The sequence below is a fragment of the Drosophila suzukii genome, chromosome 3 (assembly GCF_043229965.1).
Source record: "Drosophila suzukii chromosome 3, CBGP_Dsuzu_IsoJpt1.0, whole genome shotgun sequence".
Classification (NCBI taxonomy): Eukaryota; Metazoa; Arthropoda; class Insecta; order Diptera; family Drosophilidae; genus Drosophila; species Drosophila suzukii.
Genome location: NC_092082.1, coordinates 74122601 through 74137806, shown reverse-complemented (window position 1 = coordinate 74137806; position 15206 = coordinate 74122601). Strand labels below are relative to the sequence as shown.

Genomic DNA, 15206 nt, shown 5'->3' with positions numbered 1-15206 from the left:
TTTCAACCCCCAACTGTGTCAGTTGACAGGGGCTCTCGAATTGATATGATCATATGAGTTGGTGTTGTTTATTTTTGCATAAGCTCAATTGCATTGTTTGTCTTTGGCATGTGCTTTGACAATTTGTCACTAAAAGTGGGTAATTGTTCTGGGTGTGTTGGCCCCTGGGGGGCGGCAGGGGGTTAAGGTGACTGCATCATATGTCACAGAAATGATTTAAGAATACGCCACTAAATGACATCAAATTAAATGCCTGACTTCTCTCACTAAATGTCAACATTTTGACATAAGCTTATCTGATTTGGTTGACAGTGTATGCGATTGTTGGCAACAGAAATACTTTAAATAGATTTTATAAAATCAGTAAAACAACATTGTAATCGGGAAATCTATTTGAACAAACATTATTATATATTATAGTATTTAAAGGGATGTTTCAAATAATAATCAAGAGATATTTTATTAAATCAAAGTCCTTGTACGAGTTTCATGACCTGTTGAATGTGGGATTTTAAACAACATCTTTCATGGCATTTCACTTAATTATGTTTGATATTTTTATCTAGCCAGCTACTGGCTTATTTTCTAATTTATACCCCGGCTTTCTCTGTGTGCCACATAAATAAAATTTCAAATATAAAATCTGAGCAGTCAGAGTCGAACAAAGAAGACGAAAAGAAATGCACAAAATTTAAATTTACTTTTTCCGAGCGGTGCGAAAAAAGAAAAAGAAATGCCGGTCTATTCCAGAGTTCATTGCGGGCCAAAGAACCCATAAAGAAAATGCCAAAAGAGTCGGAATGAAGAGGAGGATGAATCGGAGGAGCCGCTCCAAACACTTGACTCGATTATTGATAGCGATGGAGATGAGATTTTCCCCCATCGACCATAATTAAGAGCAGTTCCAGAAAGGCTTTTCATTTGCTTGACCACTTTTCGTGTAATTTACTGCGACACGCAAGTGGAGCATTCCATCGGTGGCATCATCATAAAGATTATAATCATTATCATCATCATCGTTTCGGTGATTCTGAGCCATGAGCCAAGCCATTGGCATAAACGCAATCATGACAGCTGTCAATTTTAATCGAGCGAGTGTCAATCCGCATCCACATCTATTCAATCTGCAACGTGACCGATGTGTGGCAGTGGCACGAAGATTGCGATTGTGCAGCCAGATTAGATGAATAAGCCGCGCCAAATTGGTGTAAAATTGCATTTGCATATGCGATCAGAGCAGGCCGATGACGGAGTCACTCACTGATTCACTTCTGGGGATTGATAGCGGCATTTAGATAAATTACAATAATCAAGACCCTGCCATATGCGCAGGCGGCTTAATTAATAGCAGCTTAGTCAGTCTCCGCCGAGTCTATAATTAAAGCCCTGGCTCAAGATCACCTGTTGCCAACTGACCATTTTAGGGCATAACTCAGCGGAACCGGGCAAATACATATCTAGAGTGGGCGGGGAGAACGAGAGCAGTGCCAATCTAATAATTATCAATGAAAGATCTTTTTATTCATTAACAAGTCTCGAGTCGTTTGTGCTTTTAAGGCAATCTCCGCATCTTTTTTTTTTTGCAACTCGACTCATAATTTACATAGACCGCGCGCTTATGACTCTATATCTCTCTTGGCCAACAGCGAGTTGGACCTCTATATATGGCTAGGGACGGAGCTACCAAATTTGGCACCCCAAGTAGAGAGGTAAAAAAAAAACTGCTGATTTGCGTGTGTGTTCAAGTATTATTATCATTTTGTATAATTTTTTTCTGCGCTCTTTTTATAGCCAGCCCCCACAAAAGCACTTATGGCGAGAACCTTAACTATGGAGTGTTATTAGTCAAGCAACTAAGAATAAAAATGGGTAAAGCTCAAGGTTGGAGAGGGCGTGGCCAAGAAGGATGGAACTATTTAAATTCAGCGTGACATCATCGGGGCAGATGAGATTCTAGAGATTCCTCAGCGATGTCGCCCTTCTAGAAGGTGGGCGGACATAACATAACATCAGATTTCCCGCCCTGCTTGGTTGCCTAATATTGCAACATTTGAATTTTAAATTTAGCCTCCTGCACTTGATGATGAACGCGAAACACAAAATGCGAAAGCCACTGGCAACGACAACCAGTCGAGCGTCAATAAATTGTCAAATTTTATGCACCACGATTTTTTGGCAAGGGTTCTTTATGTCCGCCAGCAAGTAGGGCATAAAATGTGTACATAGTACTGGGAATATTAATGTGGAATCAGTTTATTATATATATATTTATAAGATATATGTATGGAACAGCGTGGAAGCGAATGATTTGCCAAGGTTTTAAAGGCTTAAATAAATTCTGTTCATCAAAAACTTCTCACTACCGATCTTTCTAAACTAAATATCAAAACATTTAAAGCCAATACCCAGACAAATAAGCATATCTCAACACCCTTGATCAGTTCTCCATTAGCGAGAACCTCGTTCGCACCAAATACACCAAGAGGATATAACTTATCGAATCCTAAACATGTCAATCTAATAAGATACGCCAGACAGATGGCGCAGACACCTCTAAACCAAATTAAAACCGTGCTCAGCTCAGCGGCTTAGCGGCTCTGATTGATTGTTTTAAGCTGGGAGAACAATTTGCATTGGATCACGACTTCGGGTGAGGCAGGGGAATATACTATATATATAGTATTTATACACTATATCTGTGTATACTGGCTGAGTGCGACACATATCTAAGTATCTGGTGGCTAATTTATGAATGCAAAACCATTCATACCACACGAATTAGATGACTGCCAGCTGATGAGCGTGTGGGCGTTGTTTTGTAGCCAAGAAAACAATGTCAACTGCGATCGCTTGGGTTTTCGTCTCGGCCTCCGTCGTTTTGGCCGTCCGTGTGGGCCGGGAGTCTTAACAAATTGTCACCAGAAATGGCCGAAACGCTCGAAAACGTTTAAGGTTCAGCGCGATTGTTGTGCCTTCTGCGGCTGCAATTAAGCCAGATCCCGCATATTTGGCAAGCGCCAAAATGTATTTGATTTTATGGTTTTTTATTTGCTTTTCGTCATGAACTCCATTGGCCTTGGGCGCATTTGCAATTTCGCATTGTACTCGCATTTAAGCCAAACAGAACGAAAAAAAATTCAAATGTTTATTGTGCGTTCAAGTAATTTCATTATTCGGATTTGGTGGATTTTTGCATATTTTGTGCATATCTTTTCGGTTTGTGGTTGTGGTTGGCATAAGGCATTGGCTTCTAAGTCAACAGTGGGTTTCTGAATTATAAGTCGGGTAAGATTTTAAGATATGAAATATTATTATTACCCAGTAGGGGCTTTAGATTTTTTAAATTGGTCTCCAACTAATTATTTAAATATAAACTCCACTAAAATCGCCATTGATTTGAATATACTGCGCCAACAATTAATATGCTCAATATTGACTTAGCAAACAAACCATTTATTATTTAAATCAATTTGTAAAGCCAATAATCCACAAATACCGATATTGATTCCTGAAGCACAAACTTATAACCCGCACTGTACCGCAAACGATTCGCATCAAGGCAAAAATAAACATTTGTTAATCTTACTTGTCTTTTTGTGTTTTAATATATTTTCTGCTTTTTTATTAATGACTATATTCCAGCCAGCGACAGCAATGACAGTTTTTTTATGCATTTTTATTAATAAATTTGTACTATCATAAAGCTGTCAGTGGCAACTTGGTTCACACGCTCAAAGTTCCATGGTCTCCATTATATTTAGTATCACTTCTAGCACGACATAAATATATCAATTGGTTCATCTGATTTTTCTCGAGACACATAAAGTTTTGTTAACATGTTTTTAAAATTTAAATTGCATATGCAGCGTCATTTTTTTGTATCTGCCGGACTTTAACCCACATTTTGGCAAACAGAAAACAAGAGTTGTTGAAAGTTGTCGCTGAGGAAAATAAAAAACATAAATAAAAACGATTCCGTTGACTCACCAACAGCTACAGCCATTAAAAGTGAAATAAAACAAAAGAAAACACAATTAATGCTGGCATAAAACATAACAGCAACAGGGCTAAAAAGAAAAACATAAAACAATGCCCCCTGTAAAAAATAAAATAGGTCAAACGAATTGCGAGCAAAACAAACGCGGTGGAGGAAATGAAAATACCATCAGATGAAACCAGGAACCCCAGACGAAGTGCTGCTCCTTAAAGCGTAAAATCATCGGAGGTGAGGAGTGAAATATAAATGTTCCTGATCACAAAGGAAACCAGTGAAATTGAATGCAGACAAGCGAACGCTGTGCAAACATGGTGGGGAAAATTATTTTGTGACCCAAAGCTAGGAAAATTTTCAGAATGTATATGTAATGGTTACTTTCCCCTGAATTTCCAGACGGAAATGTAATTGGCTTAAAAATTAATAGAAAACATTTTTAAAACCTTATTTACATTTTCATTTCCATTTCATAAAGGACTCGTCAAACAAAATGTTTAAATGCACGTATTTCCCCTTTTAACACGTCCGCATTTTCACACAATGTTTTTCTTCAAATTCCGCAAATGGTTTGCATTGCAAATTGTTTATTTATGCACCGTGAAATATTTCCATTAATTTTTCGACATGAAAAATAGTTGAGAAGAAATCACAGCTAGGATAAATCTTTACCAGGTATTGCGCTTTTCATGGAAATAGATCTAACGAGCCCAACAAATGGGTAAACACTTAAACAAATACAGAAATGATAAAACGCACATTAAGCTAACAATAACACGGAATACTATACAAATTGTTAGTTAAATAAACCAAATTTTTAGCTCACCAGCATTTTCTTTATCGTATTTTTTTTGTGTGACGCTTAAATAAACATACACATTTTGAGGCTTGTCGCAGATAATGCTCTTTTTGTGGTTTAGTCTGTTTAAGTAATTTGTACATATATACATACAAACGTAGGAAATGTCATAAAATTAATAATTTGCTTTATTAACAGAAAGCTAATAAATATTATGGTAATAATATGACAGCTTGCTCAATTCCAGAGGTGAGAATGTTTGCCAAGTAACGTTCTTTCTATTATTAGATGGTTCGATAACTTTTATTAGTCATTCCCCATAGAGCGTAACGAAGATTGACGGTCCGTAAAAGTTTTTTGAAAGCTAACCAAATAACAATCAAGCAGAAGATTAAATGTGTGAACATTCCGGATAATCATCGTTATTAAATTAAATATATATCATGGCTAATTCAATTGTAATTAAACCAAAATTAAAACGTTGTTACCAGCTCATGTTAAGCGACACTTTAAACCAGTCGGCCAGTCGTTCTGCTAATAAATCGCAGCGATTACAATCTCAAAGTATTTACTTAGTTATTCGCACACAATGCCGTCAGGTCGTGACTAATTTTTGGCTAATAAGCCGAAATACTTTCGTATTTTATATACATATTTTTATTGCTGCCGGATTTAAGTAGCCATTGCCATTTAATTAGGTACCGTAAAGAAATATAGAAAAAGGTGGCGGAAATTTAATGGACACTCAATGTGACGATGGCTCATCGCTGTCCCGTCTAAGGGTATTAAAATAAAGCCCCACCCGAATAAAAAATATGGCCAGAGCCAATGATTTGGAGGAGCATGTGACAACCATCGAATGGCAGAAAAAAAAAAAGAAAATGTGTCAAAGTAAAATCCAAGAAAATGCGGCGGGAAAACAATGCCAAATGGCTTTTCACATGTCTCAGACACACTGAGCCACTTTGTTCCACATTTTTGATGAACTTGCTGCTCCGAGTCACGCCAGAATGCCTCATAAATTTACCCATGAGTCTTAAACTTGAAGATGAGTTGAGGATGAGGTGTTGGCTGAATCGAAAGGAAGTGAAATGTTCGGTTTGAACTTTCAGTTTTTTCCAGAGACAATGGGCCAAAATGGAAAGTTGCTGGCTGAAAAGCAAACACACACGCACTACTTCAAGTCAACAGCATTAGGCACAAATTATGTTACGCCTCGAACGGCATTTATGTGGGTGGCACATCATCATCAGCATCAGCAGATTATGGCAATTTTTCACATGTACATGGGTACTCAACCCGGCCAACAATGAAAGAAAATACCTGTGCGAACGACTTCGAGACAGCCTTGCAACTTGACATTAAGCTTGCAGAGCTGCCACAATCAGTTAAGAGCCTCAAAATGGGGGAAATGGGCTTGGCCTGGCCTAAACATTCAATCACCATTGGCAGACACTTCAACGAAATTAAATACGTGTCAAAACAATCGGCAGCAATCAAACAATTAACGAGAAACAAAAGGTTTAAGGTAGTTATACTACGGAACCAGGGGTATTTCGGGTTTTTATCCAGAAGCTACAGCGTTTTTTATAATCTTTGGCATTGAATTTTAACAATTTTATTACTCGATGGGGGAAATAACTATTAATAGGGTTATCTTTGGAGGACGTCTGGGTGTTTCAACAAATTCTGAAAAAATCATCATTGATATAACCAGGGCTTCTATCCAAAGTAAATTAAACTTAAAAATATACTATCAAACCCAGCTTTCCGAATGCTTTAAATGTAACATATTACCCCATAAATCTTTAAAATGCCTTACAAATAATTCCCAACATTTCTGGGGAACTTTTGAAATGATTCACATCGAGTAATAGGTTCTTCCCACTGAAAACTAATAATTACATTGAGTCACGAGCAGAAACAAACAGTTTCACAGCTGTCCGGCTCATTAAGTGTGTGTCCGCCGTAATAACCAATCCGCACTGGACCAACTTCAGTTCGTGAGAGCCGAGGGCAACCGCTAGCAAAGAAAACAAACAAGTTTGGAAAATTGCTGGCCAAAAGAAAACACATAGCTGCCGAAAATCAAAAAAAGCCAACAGACTTAAATCAATTGCAAACTGCAACTTGTCGTTGCCAAAAAACATTGCAAATGTCTGGCAGTGGTTGTTGTTATGGCCGGTGGTGCTGAGATGGCTAAGATGGCTGTGATGATGGTGGTGCAGCACTGGTTGTCTTGAGTCGAGCGAAGCAACTAGCCGCTAATCAATCAGTTCCCATGAGCACAATTTCCAGCAAAATGCCCACACGTAGATGGGGGACTGGAGAAAAGCCCCAAAAACGAACAAAATAAATATGCAATCAATGCGTAAATTGCCACAAAGTAAATGCCAGAGGAAAAGTAGAAATGAAGTCCCTAAACGGATACTGAAAATAGGACTAACTGGAACCCAATTATTTCTTAAGCTGGTTTGCAATACATTTTTAAAAATGCATTTTAAATTTGAAAAGTTACACCTTACTTTTTTTATACTAACCACCTTTTAAAGCTTATTTTTTCCTATTTCACAAGATTTTTTCGTTTCCTTTTCGTTGCAAAAATAGCTGACCAAATTATGAATGCCCGCTACGAGGGCGTCGCTAAAATTTGAGTCAAAGCAGGAAGCCACACCCTGACCCTGTGCCAAAGAAATAAACCCAAAAAATTAATTAAGAGCGGCTTCCTACGGACGACAGTTTAGGGTTGAGTTCAATACCGCAGAATTCTATTGACGGGCAAAAAAAAAAAAAGATGAGAAAAGAATCTGAATTAAACTGAAACCTTTAGTGCATAAATTTCATAGCTCAGTGGGGGCAGCGAGAGATGAATGACAATTTACTCATTTGCCGGTTAGTCACAAAAAAAAAGCTAATGAAACGGTAGTCGTCGACGACACACGCGCCCATTTTTATAAAGCAATTAACTGTTGCTGATTTTATGGCCCCGGGGCTCATAAAACTCAGCTCAACCAACAATGATATGATGATGGGCCTGGGGCCACCCTTTGCTCCCCACTCGTTGTTGCCCGGTTGCAATGGCTGCTTAAACCAATTAAAAGCTAACAATATCTAGTATAGCTAATAGGCGATATGTGTACTCAACCAATCAGGTTAGTGGATTTACTTCTACACTGCCAGCCGACGGCATTTTGTTCTTGTCGGAGGCGCTACTGTATGCGGCAGATAAGGAAACTCACCTGTAAAGAAACGGAAAAAATATATTACAGATTAGATAAGATTAATACAATGCAATGGCGTTGATGGGAAATGAATTTACGAACTAGTACAAACATGAAGTGAGAGATGGATTTATGGTACAACTTAAAAACAACTTGGAAAAGTTTACATTCACTTATCTTTGTTTTTAGGTCTAGGTATTTCTCTAGAAGGTTTAAACTAGTTTTGAATTTAAAAAATGTTGAAAACATCTTTATGTCATTGCTCACTATACCTCTTAAACGCCCTTTCATTTCGTAAACATTTCATTCGATCATAAAAAGATTAGAACCCTTGAGGATGGCGGCATTCATCGGTTGAATTCAGGAACTTGAAAGCCTCAATCAACGGGAAAAACTCTTCTAGCCACATTCTACTTTTGTTATTTTCTCGATTCGGGGCCATTATTCTATTTCTAAGCATATTTATAGGATGCCCCACACTCCCAAACGGTTGCCACTCTTCGCGAGCTGCCATCGCCTCTGGCTTGTTTATTTCTGGAGTAGCCGAATGACTTTTCCGGACTACGTGTGGGGAACACAAGCCAGAGGAAGATGATTCTGATGGCCACCACCACAGAGTTCACGACCTCTTGTATTATGATTTTACAACAAATTGCCTTCGTTTTGTTTGAGTTTTGCGCCATTGCATTGGGTCTTGGCTTGATTAATTTTCCTTATATAAAATACACAACAATTTTGTTCGGTCAGTTTTAGGAACCTGTGTAAACACGGAATATTTTCACAAAGAAAAATAAAAACGCCTGTGTTCCATCAAATTCTCGTTATCCCTTGGCGTGTTTTTATTACAAAAAGTATATGTATGGAATTATGCGATGTACATTTTTAAAAATATATATATACATTTTTGTTTTGAAAACTCACAGCTTGCATTCTGGCGGAAATTGAGTATAATTTTTTCTTTTAATTGAAAAAAAACTTGAAAATGTTTGCTTTCGGTTGGCCCATAAACTTTGCGCTATTGGAAAATTATTTGTAGCTTATGGCGTTTAGAGAAAGTTGCAGTTGCTGCCGTTTTAGGATCGGGCAACTTATGGCTGCTTATGTCATGTTTATAATATTTTTTCTCCTCACCCATAATTAACCGAAAGCCTTTGATGCTGCCTAAATTTAATAGATCGAGTACAAGCGATGGTAAGTCTTGACTTATCATATTTATTATATCGTGTGACAAAGGCATCAAGGTAAAAAAAAAACCTCTTTCTCTGGCAACACCACTTGATCACCACCTACCTAAAAACAAAAAAGTAATGATATATTATTTACTCAATAGCCACCAACACGTAATTGTGGGTATATAGCGTAATGTGCTTGACCAACATTGAAGTGTGGCCAACAACTCGTTTTGAAACAAAAGCCAAAGCTGCCGCCTTTTCTTTTTCGTTGTCGTCGTCGTCTTGCCTTGAATGGGATTTATTATAATAATAAATGTCTTTTAAGTACGCATACGCACATGTTTGATGAAGGTGGGTAGTAGTTTAGCCTCTGGGATTTGGATTTGTATTTTGATTTGGGCCGAGTGTGCAACTTGTTCTTAACACCTTTGCTTTTCCTTTCCCTGTTCTTTCTGGCCATTTCGCCCACGTTTCTTGTTTATTTTTAGTCTGGCGTCTGCGGGCTCTCCTCCCTTTTATTTTCTTTCAATTTATACATATTTATTTTCTCACTCGTTCGCCTGTCTCCGCCTCAAGTGTCGCTTTGTGTGACAAAATATTTATCTGTGGGCTACGAAAAATGCGTGGAAAACCGGAAAAGCCTACGTAAAGCTAAGAAAATGCAAGTGCACTCGATCTTAGCCTAAAGTCGTTTATGCATATACATATATATTTAGACACAGTGCCTATAGCAATGACATTCAGCTGTTGTCATGCTGTTGATAAGCTACAAGTCGTCCTTGGCCAGAAAAAAAATATGAGGAGTACTGAGAAGATGTTGGCAGTGTGGGCAGTTGGGTATTTGAAAGTGAAGCTTGGGCGAAGATTTCAGGGCCATAAGTGCTTATAGAAAGTGTCATGAATAAATTAATGAACAACCCACTACAGAGTTACCATGCTAAAAAAATAAATATAGGAATATATTTAAATGAAATGGCATATAAAACCTAAGCTTCTCCCATTTATACTCCCCAGTGATTATTTTTATACAACAACTTATTATAATAAATTAATTGCATTAACCATTCAAAGTATTTTATTATACACAAAAATGCACTCATTTTGCTTATAATTCCGAGCCCGCATTTAATCATTTCAAGTCTGCCCAATAAGGAAACTCGTCAATTTACATAACTGCATGAAATACAACCCTTTAATTTGAATTGCTCGGATACAATTTTTTTGAGTTCAGTCACTGCGGCTCTCCTCCTCAATCGCCTGAGAGTTCCTTGAATAACTAAAAAGTGACTTCATTGAGGAGCCAGGCAATTAATTCATACGCCCACAGCAGCCACATGATTGACATGAGCAGCGCTTGGGCGTCCATATAAAATGGCTTTTAACCCAAATACGCAGCTACAAACAAAACGTGGCTGGCTAACTCAGCACGACATTAAACATTTATGGCATATCAAAAAACCAAAGCCAAAGAAACTGCCAAAAATGAAAATCAATGAGCCAAGGAAAAGACACGCAAAGTCAAAAACCAATATAAAAAAAAACTAAGAAATATAAAACAACAAAAAATTGAAAGCAAATGCAGCGACATTTCCTCCCCCGCACTTTGGATATCAACAGCTGATGGTAAAAGCAGAAATAAGGCACTTAATTAATCCATTTTAAAAACAGTTTCTTTGATATTTCAAAACCTTTCACTCAAAACTTTTGGATAAGAACATTTGGCAAGTTTTAGCCCAGTGCGTTTGGCAAAAAAATAGCAAAATTGAAACGGCTGCCAAGAGCCCAAAACGAAACAACAAAAATGCCATCAGATACAAAATGCACAGATACAACTACACGCAGCTACAGATACAGATACATCCGACAGGTTAACACAACAGAGGACGTGACAACGACGGAATGACTCTGGCTCACAAGATTCATTCATGCTGCAAAAAGCAAACACGCGTATCTTCTAGCATTTCCCAATTGCACTCAAAGCGTTAAAAAAAAGGTAACGAAATGGAGATACAAAGATACATAGATTGAGGACACTTGAGCTACGAGTGTTACAGCTACTTTTCAGCAGCAAAAAATGTTTAAAAATGTTTTCTTTTGGCGTTTGAATACTCTTCTTTTATTTTAAAACTAAAGTAACTTAAAAAGTGTATTTGAAATATTGTATACTTTTTCTAATATTATAACTAAAAGAATTTTAAAAACGAAGAGTAAGTAGATCGATATTTTATTATGATATAATATTAAGGGAAATACATTTTAGAGGGCATTGATTTTATTTTGAATTTTTTTAGTCAAATTCCTAGTACCCTTAAAGGAAATCAACTATTTAGCTAACTAGCGGATACTTTCCAGAAGTACTTGAGGCGTGGAACCCAATTTGCATGCTCAACGGTATTTGTATCTTGATCTAATGCTTACTATTTTCTCTTTCCCTGTTTTTATGTTTTTATGTTCTTCATTTTTTGTTGCCTTCCGCTGCTGTTAATTGTCTCGAATCAATGATGCTGCTCATGGCTGTGAATAAATCGAGAGATAGGCAACAGCTACAACTATTCAGCCAGAGTATCTTTATCTCAATCTGTATCCGTAGCTGCTTTTTTTGGTTTTTTGTTGTCTATGTTTGCACGTTGTCGTAGTTTTTTTGGCTCTAAGTTCGTTTTGTTTTCCCACCTATGACGCATTTTTTGGGTCATTGTTCGTGTTCAGTTGTGTGCTGGGATGATTTCTTTTTAATGTTTTGTCATAGTTTTGAATAGCAGAGCACACGCCCCAAAAGACCCAAATGTGGGGAAAGGCATCTGTCGCCCAGTCTGTTGACAATTTGACTTTTGTCTTAATTATTTTCTTGTGTGGTTGTCAAGTGAATGCCTCATTATCTTAATTCCCCACTTATACGTTTTATTTGCACTATATTAAGATTGAGAGCTTGTTGGTGCTGTCTTCGTGGGTGTAAAACTATTTTGTCCGCTCAGAAATCAGTCATAAATTATAATCTCTAATAATTTAAAGGAACGAAAATTAAATGCACACTATTAGCAATTTATTCACCCAGTCAGACACAACAAAAGTTTGCCTAGCAAAGAAACTAGAACTATTTTCAAATTACTCAAACAATGTAGGGTTAGCTGGCATCCCAGGAAATATTTTCCCTTTTGTTTCGGGGTGGAAATTTGCTCGGCTGCCCGCATTTCACACGCCAAACAGAGTTAATGGCTGGGGGGATTTTCGAAAGCAATTGAAAAATTAAATTGATTACCGATATAAATCGAATGGCAAATGCACATTGGTACAATAAAAATGATTCACTTGCGGCCATTTCAAGTGGCATCCATCGCCATCCTCATCGGATGGATGCCCATATAAGTCGAGGATTTGCAAGTTCGGGTTGAGAATCGCAGATACAGGCGACCATATGGCACTGAAAGCCAAAAGGCAACTTCAAAGGCACCAACATCCACAATGTTGCCTCTTTGTATCTCTGACTCAAGTGTGCCTCCCCTTCGGGGCTCCCTCTTTCGGTTTTGGTTTTTTTTCCCTGCCCGCCTGCGTTTGTTATCAAATTGTTCAATTTGTACAGCTCGTCGGCTGCCTGCCTGGTGGCATATTAAAGCAATTGTCTAATGCCACATGGCTGCCGCTGCTGGTAGTCGCGTGCCTCATCTCGGGGGAGGGAGGGTGGTACACCGAAAAAAAAATTAAATGACTCAAATTTATCATTCAATAATTATGGGTATCCTCTCGAAAACATCTTCAGACAAAATCTTTTAAATCGTATTGACTCGGATTTATATATTTTTAGCTTCAATTATAATAATAAGGTCATTAACATTTCTGTCATAATTACCCTAATTAAGGTATTTAAAATTTAATTATTAAATTTAATTGCTGTATTATCACCCATACTTATATGTACTTAATACATTTTTAATTAATTTTTAAAGTGATTCTAAATTTTTTTTAAGTGCAGCGAATGGGGGAGTGGCTCTGGAATGGGGCGCCATGCTGAAATATCCATGTGTTGTGTGTGCTGTGTGTGGGTAAGAAACTCGAGCATGTGAAAAATATTTTAATTACGCGCTTTCTTTGTTTCCCCATTATATTTTTGAGTTGGCTATTTTTGTCAAAAATAATTCGTTCTGCCACAATAACAACAACAAACATTTGATGCAGCCTGGCTATCAAATAACTTGCCAAATGACGTAATCTCCGGGTTTGAGTGTGTGTGTGGGAGAGCTAGCTTGAAAATTGAAATGGTGCAAAGTATGGAAAAAAAAGATGTACATATGTACACATAAACATAGACGATTTTCAAGGAAAACGCTAATTGAAGGCTGAGTGTGTGTTTTGTGCAGCTGTTATATGAAGATACATGGGTATTACGGCTAGAAATTGAAACGATTTCAATTAAAGTGGCCGCAACAAGTGGCCAATAAGTTAAGCCCTTAAAATCTGTTTAAAAAAAAGTGTTTAATGTTCCAAGGCATACATTCAATGCAATCATTAGATAATAGTATTGCGACCCATCATCAAATCTGTCCACTCCCAGGCACTTTCCATGCCAAATTCGATGAACCGCATCGAAAACCTACAGTAACTTTCGCCCCATTGGGCCCACGATCAATGCCCTTTTGATGCCCATCTACTAACTGTTTTGCTCGATGGCTTCATTCGCTTTTTGAGCCATGGTCAACTTCCGTGCAAACGCATCGGTGCATTTTCGGTCGACAGCCAATCACAAATCAAAACAAAGCACCCAACGATCGATGGTCATGACAAAAGATTTTAATTGAATTTGAAAACGCAATGAGACGTGTATGGGCAGGGGCTCGAATCGAATCGAATCGGTTTGGATTGGATTGGATAGGATCGTATGAAATCGTATGGGATCGATTGCTTTTTGTGCGGGTGGTAAGGGTAGGAGATGGGGAAGGGGAAGGGGGAAACGTGGAGGGTTACGCGTTCCGCATAACAATTGTCAACAAATTTATGAGCACGTCAGTTAGGGAACCTGGAACCCAAACCCGAAAGCCGTGCCTATGAAAATACTAAATTAAAATGCTCATGGCAGCTAGCTGCTATTTGTGATACACAGAAAAAAACAATGAGAGATCGCCTTTAACCACTTTGAAAATGGTTTATTAGAATAAGTAAAGATCAAACATTTTCTTAAGACTTTTCTTTGAAGAGTTTTATTAAAATGGTTTATTAGAAACATCAAACATTTTTAAAGACTTTTCTTTGAAGAGCTTCATTATAAAGTTTGTTAAATTTATTGACTATAAAATTAAAAACAACCTAATAAAATTAAAAGAAACTGTTTTTTATGTTTGCTTCGCATCTGCTAGAAAAAACAAATCGATCGTAACGCTGGCTGATCAATCGAACGAAACAAATGTATCTTTTTTAAAGCGAGGATGGGCCAACTTATTTCCAATCATTGTTTGTCTTTCAGCCCCGCTGTGTTTGCATTCAACTCGGATCCAAAAGACCAGAAGTCACATTAGTGTCAACGAGGCACTTCAATTTCCGATTTTAATGACCCTACCATTCGGCGGGCCTTCCAAAGTTAAAAAAACAAAAATTCTGGTCAGAAGAAAACAACGCCCTAAAACGGTGAAAATCCAATGAAACGAAATTCCAACAGCTATGGTGGCAGGCGAAAAACCATTTTCCAATAATCTAAAATTAGATGAAATGAAACACATTTCAAATTTTCATGAAAAATGTCGGACGGGAGTGAAAGAGAAAAATTTCTGTATCCGAGAAATGCCGAGAAACACATTCGGCAAACTATATATACACGCTACTTTGCTTATATACGTATAGATATATATACATATATATAGATACATATATCGGCCATATAAACATTTACGTTGCGGGTGTACGTAATTTGATTTTGGTCTGCTCTTTTTTGGCTTTTATCTCGCAGGTTTCTCGATGCACAAGATACAAACTTGGATGCGTATCTGACAGATATATATATCTGATACACCTTGGGCTGCAGTAACAGCGAGCACAAT

The 15206-nt window shown here is 37.6% G+C and overlaps 1 protein-coding gene across 8 annotated transcripts in view; it reads right to left on the bottom strand.

Moving 5' to 3' along the window:
• how (protein held out wings) overlaps positions 1 to 15206 on the bottom strand; it is a 39033-nt gene that overhangs the window by 17836 nt on the left and 5991 nt on the right. The gene's annotated exons all lie outside the window — the stretch shown is intronic.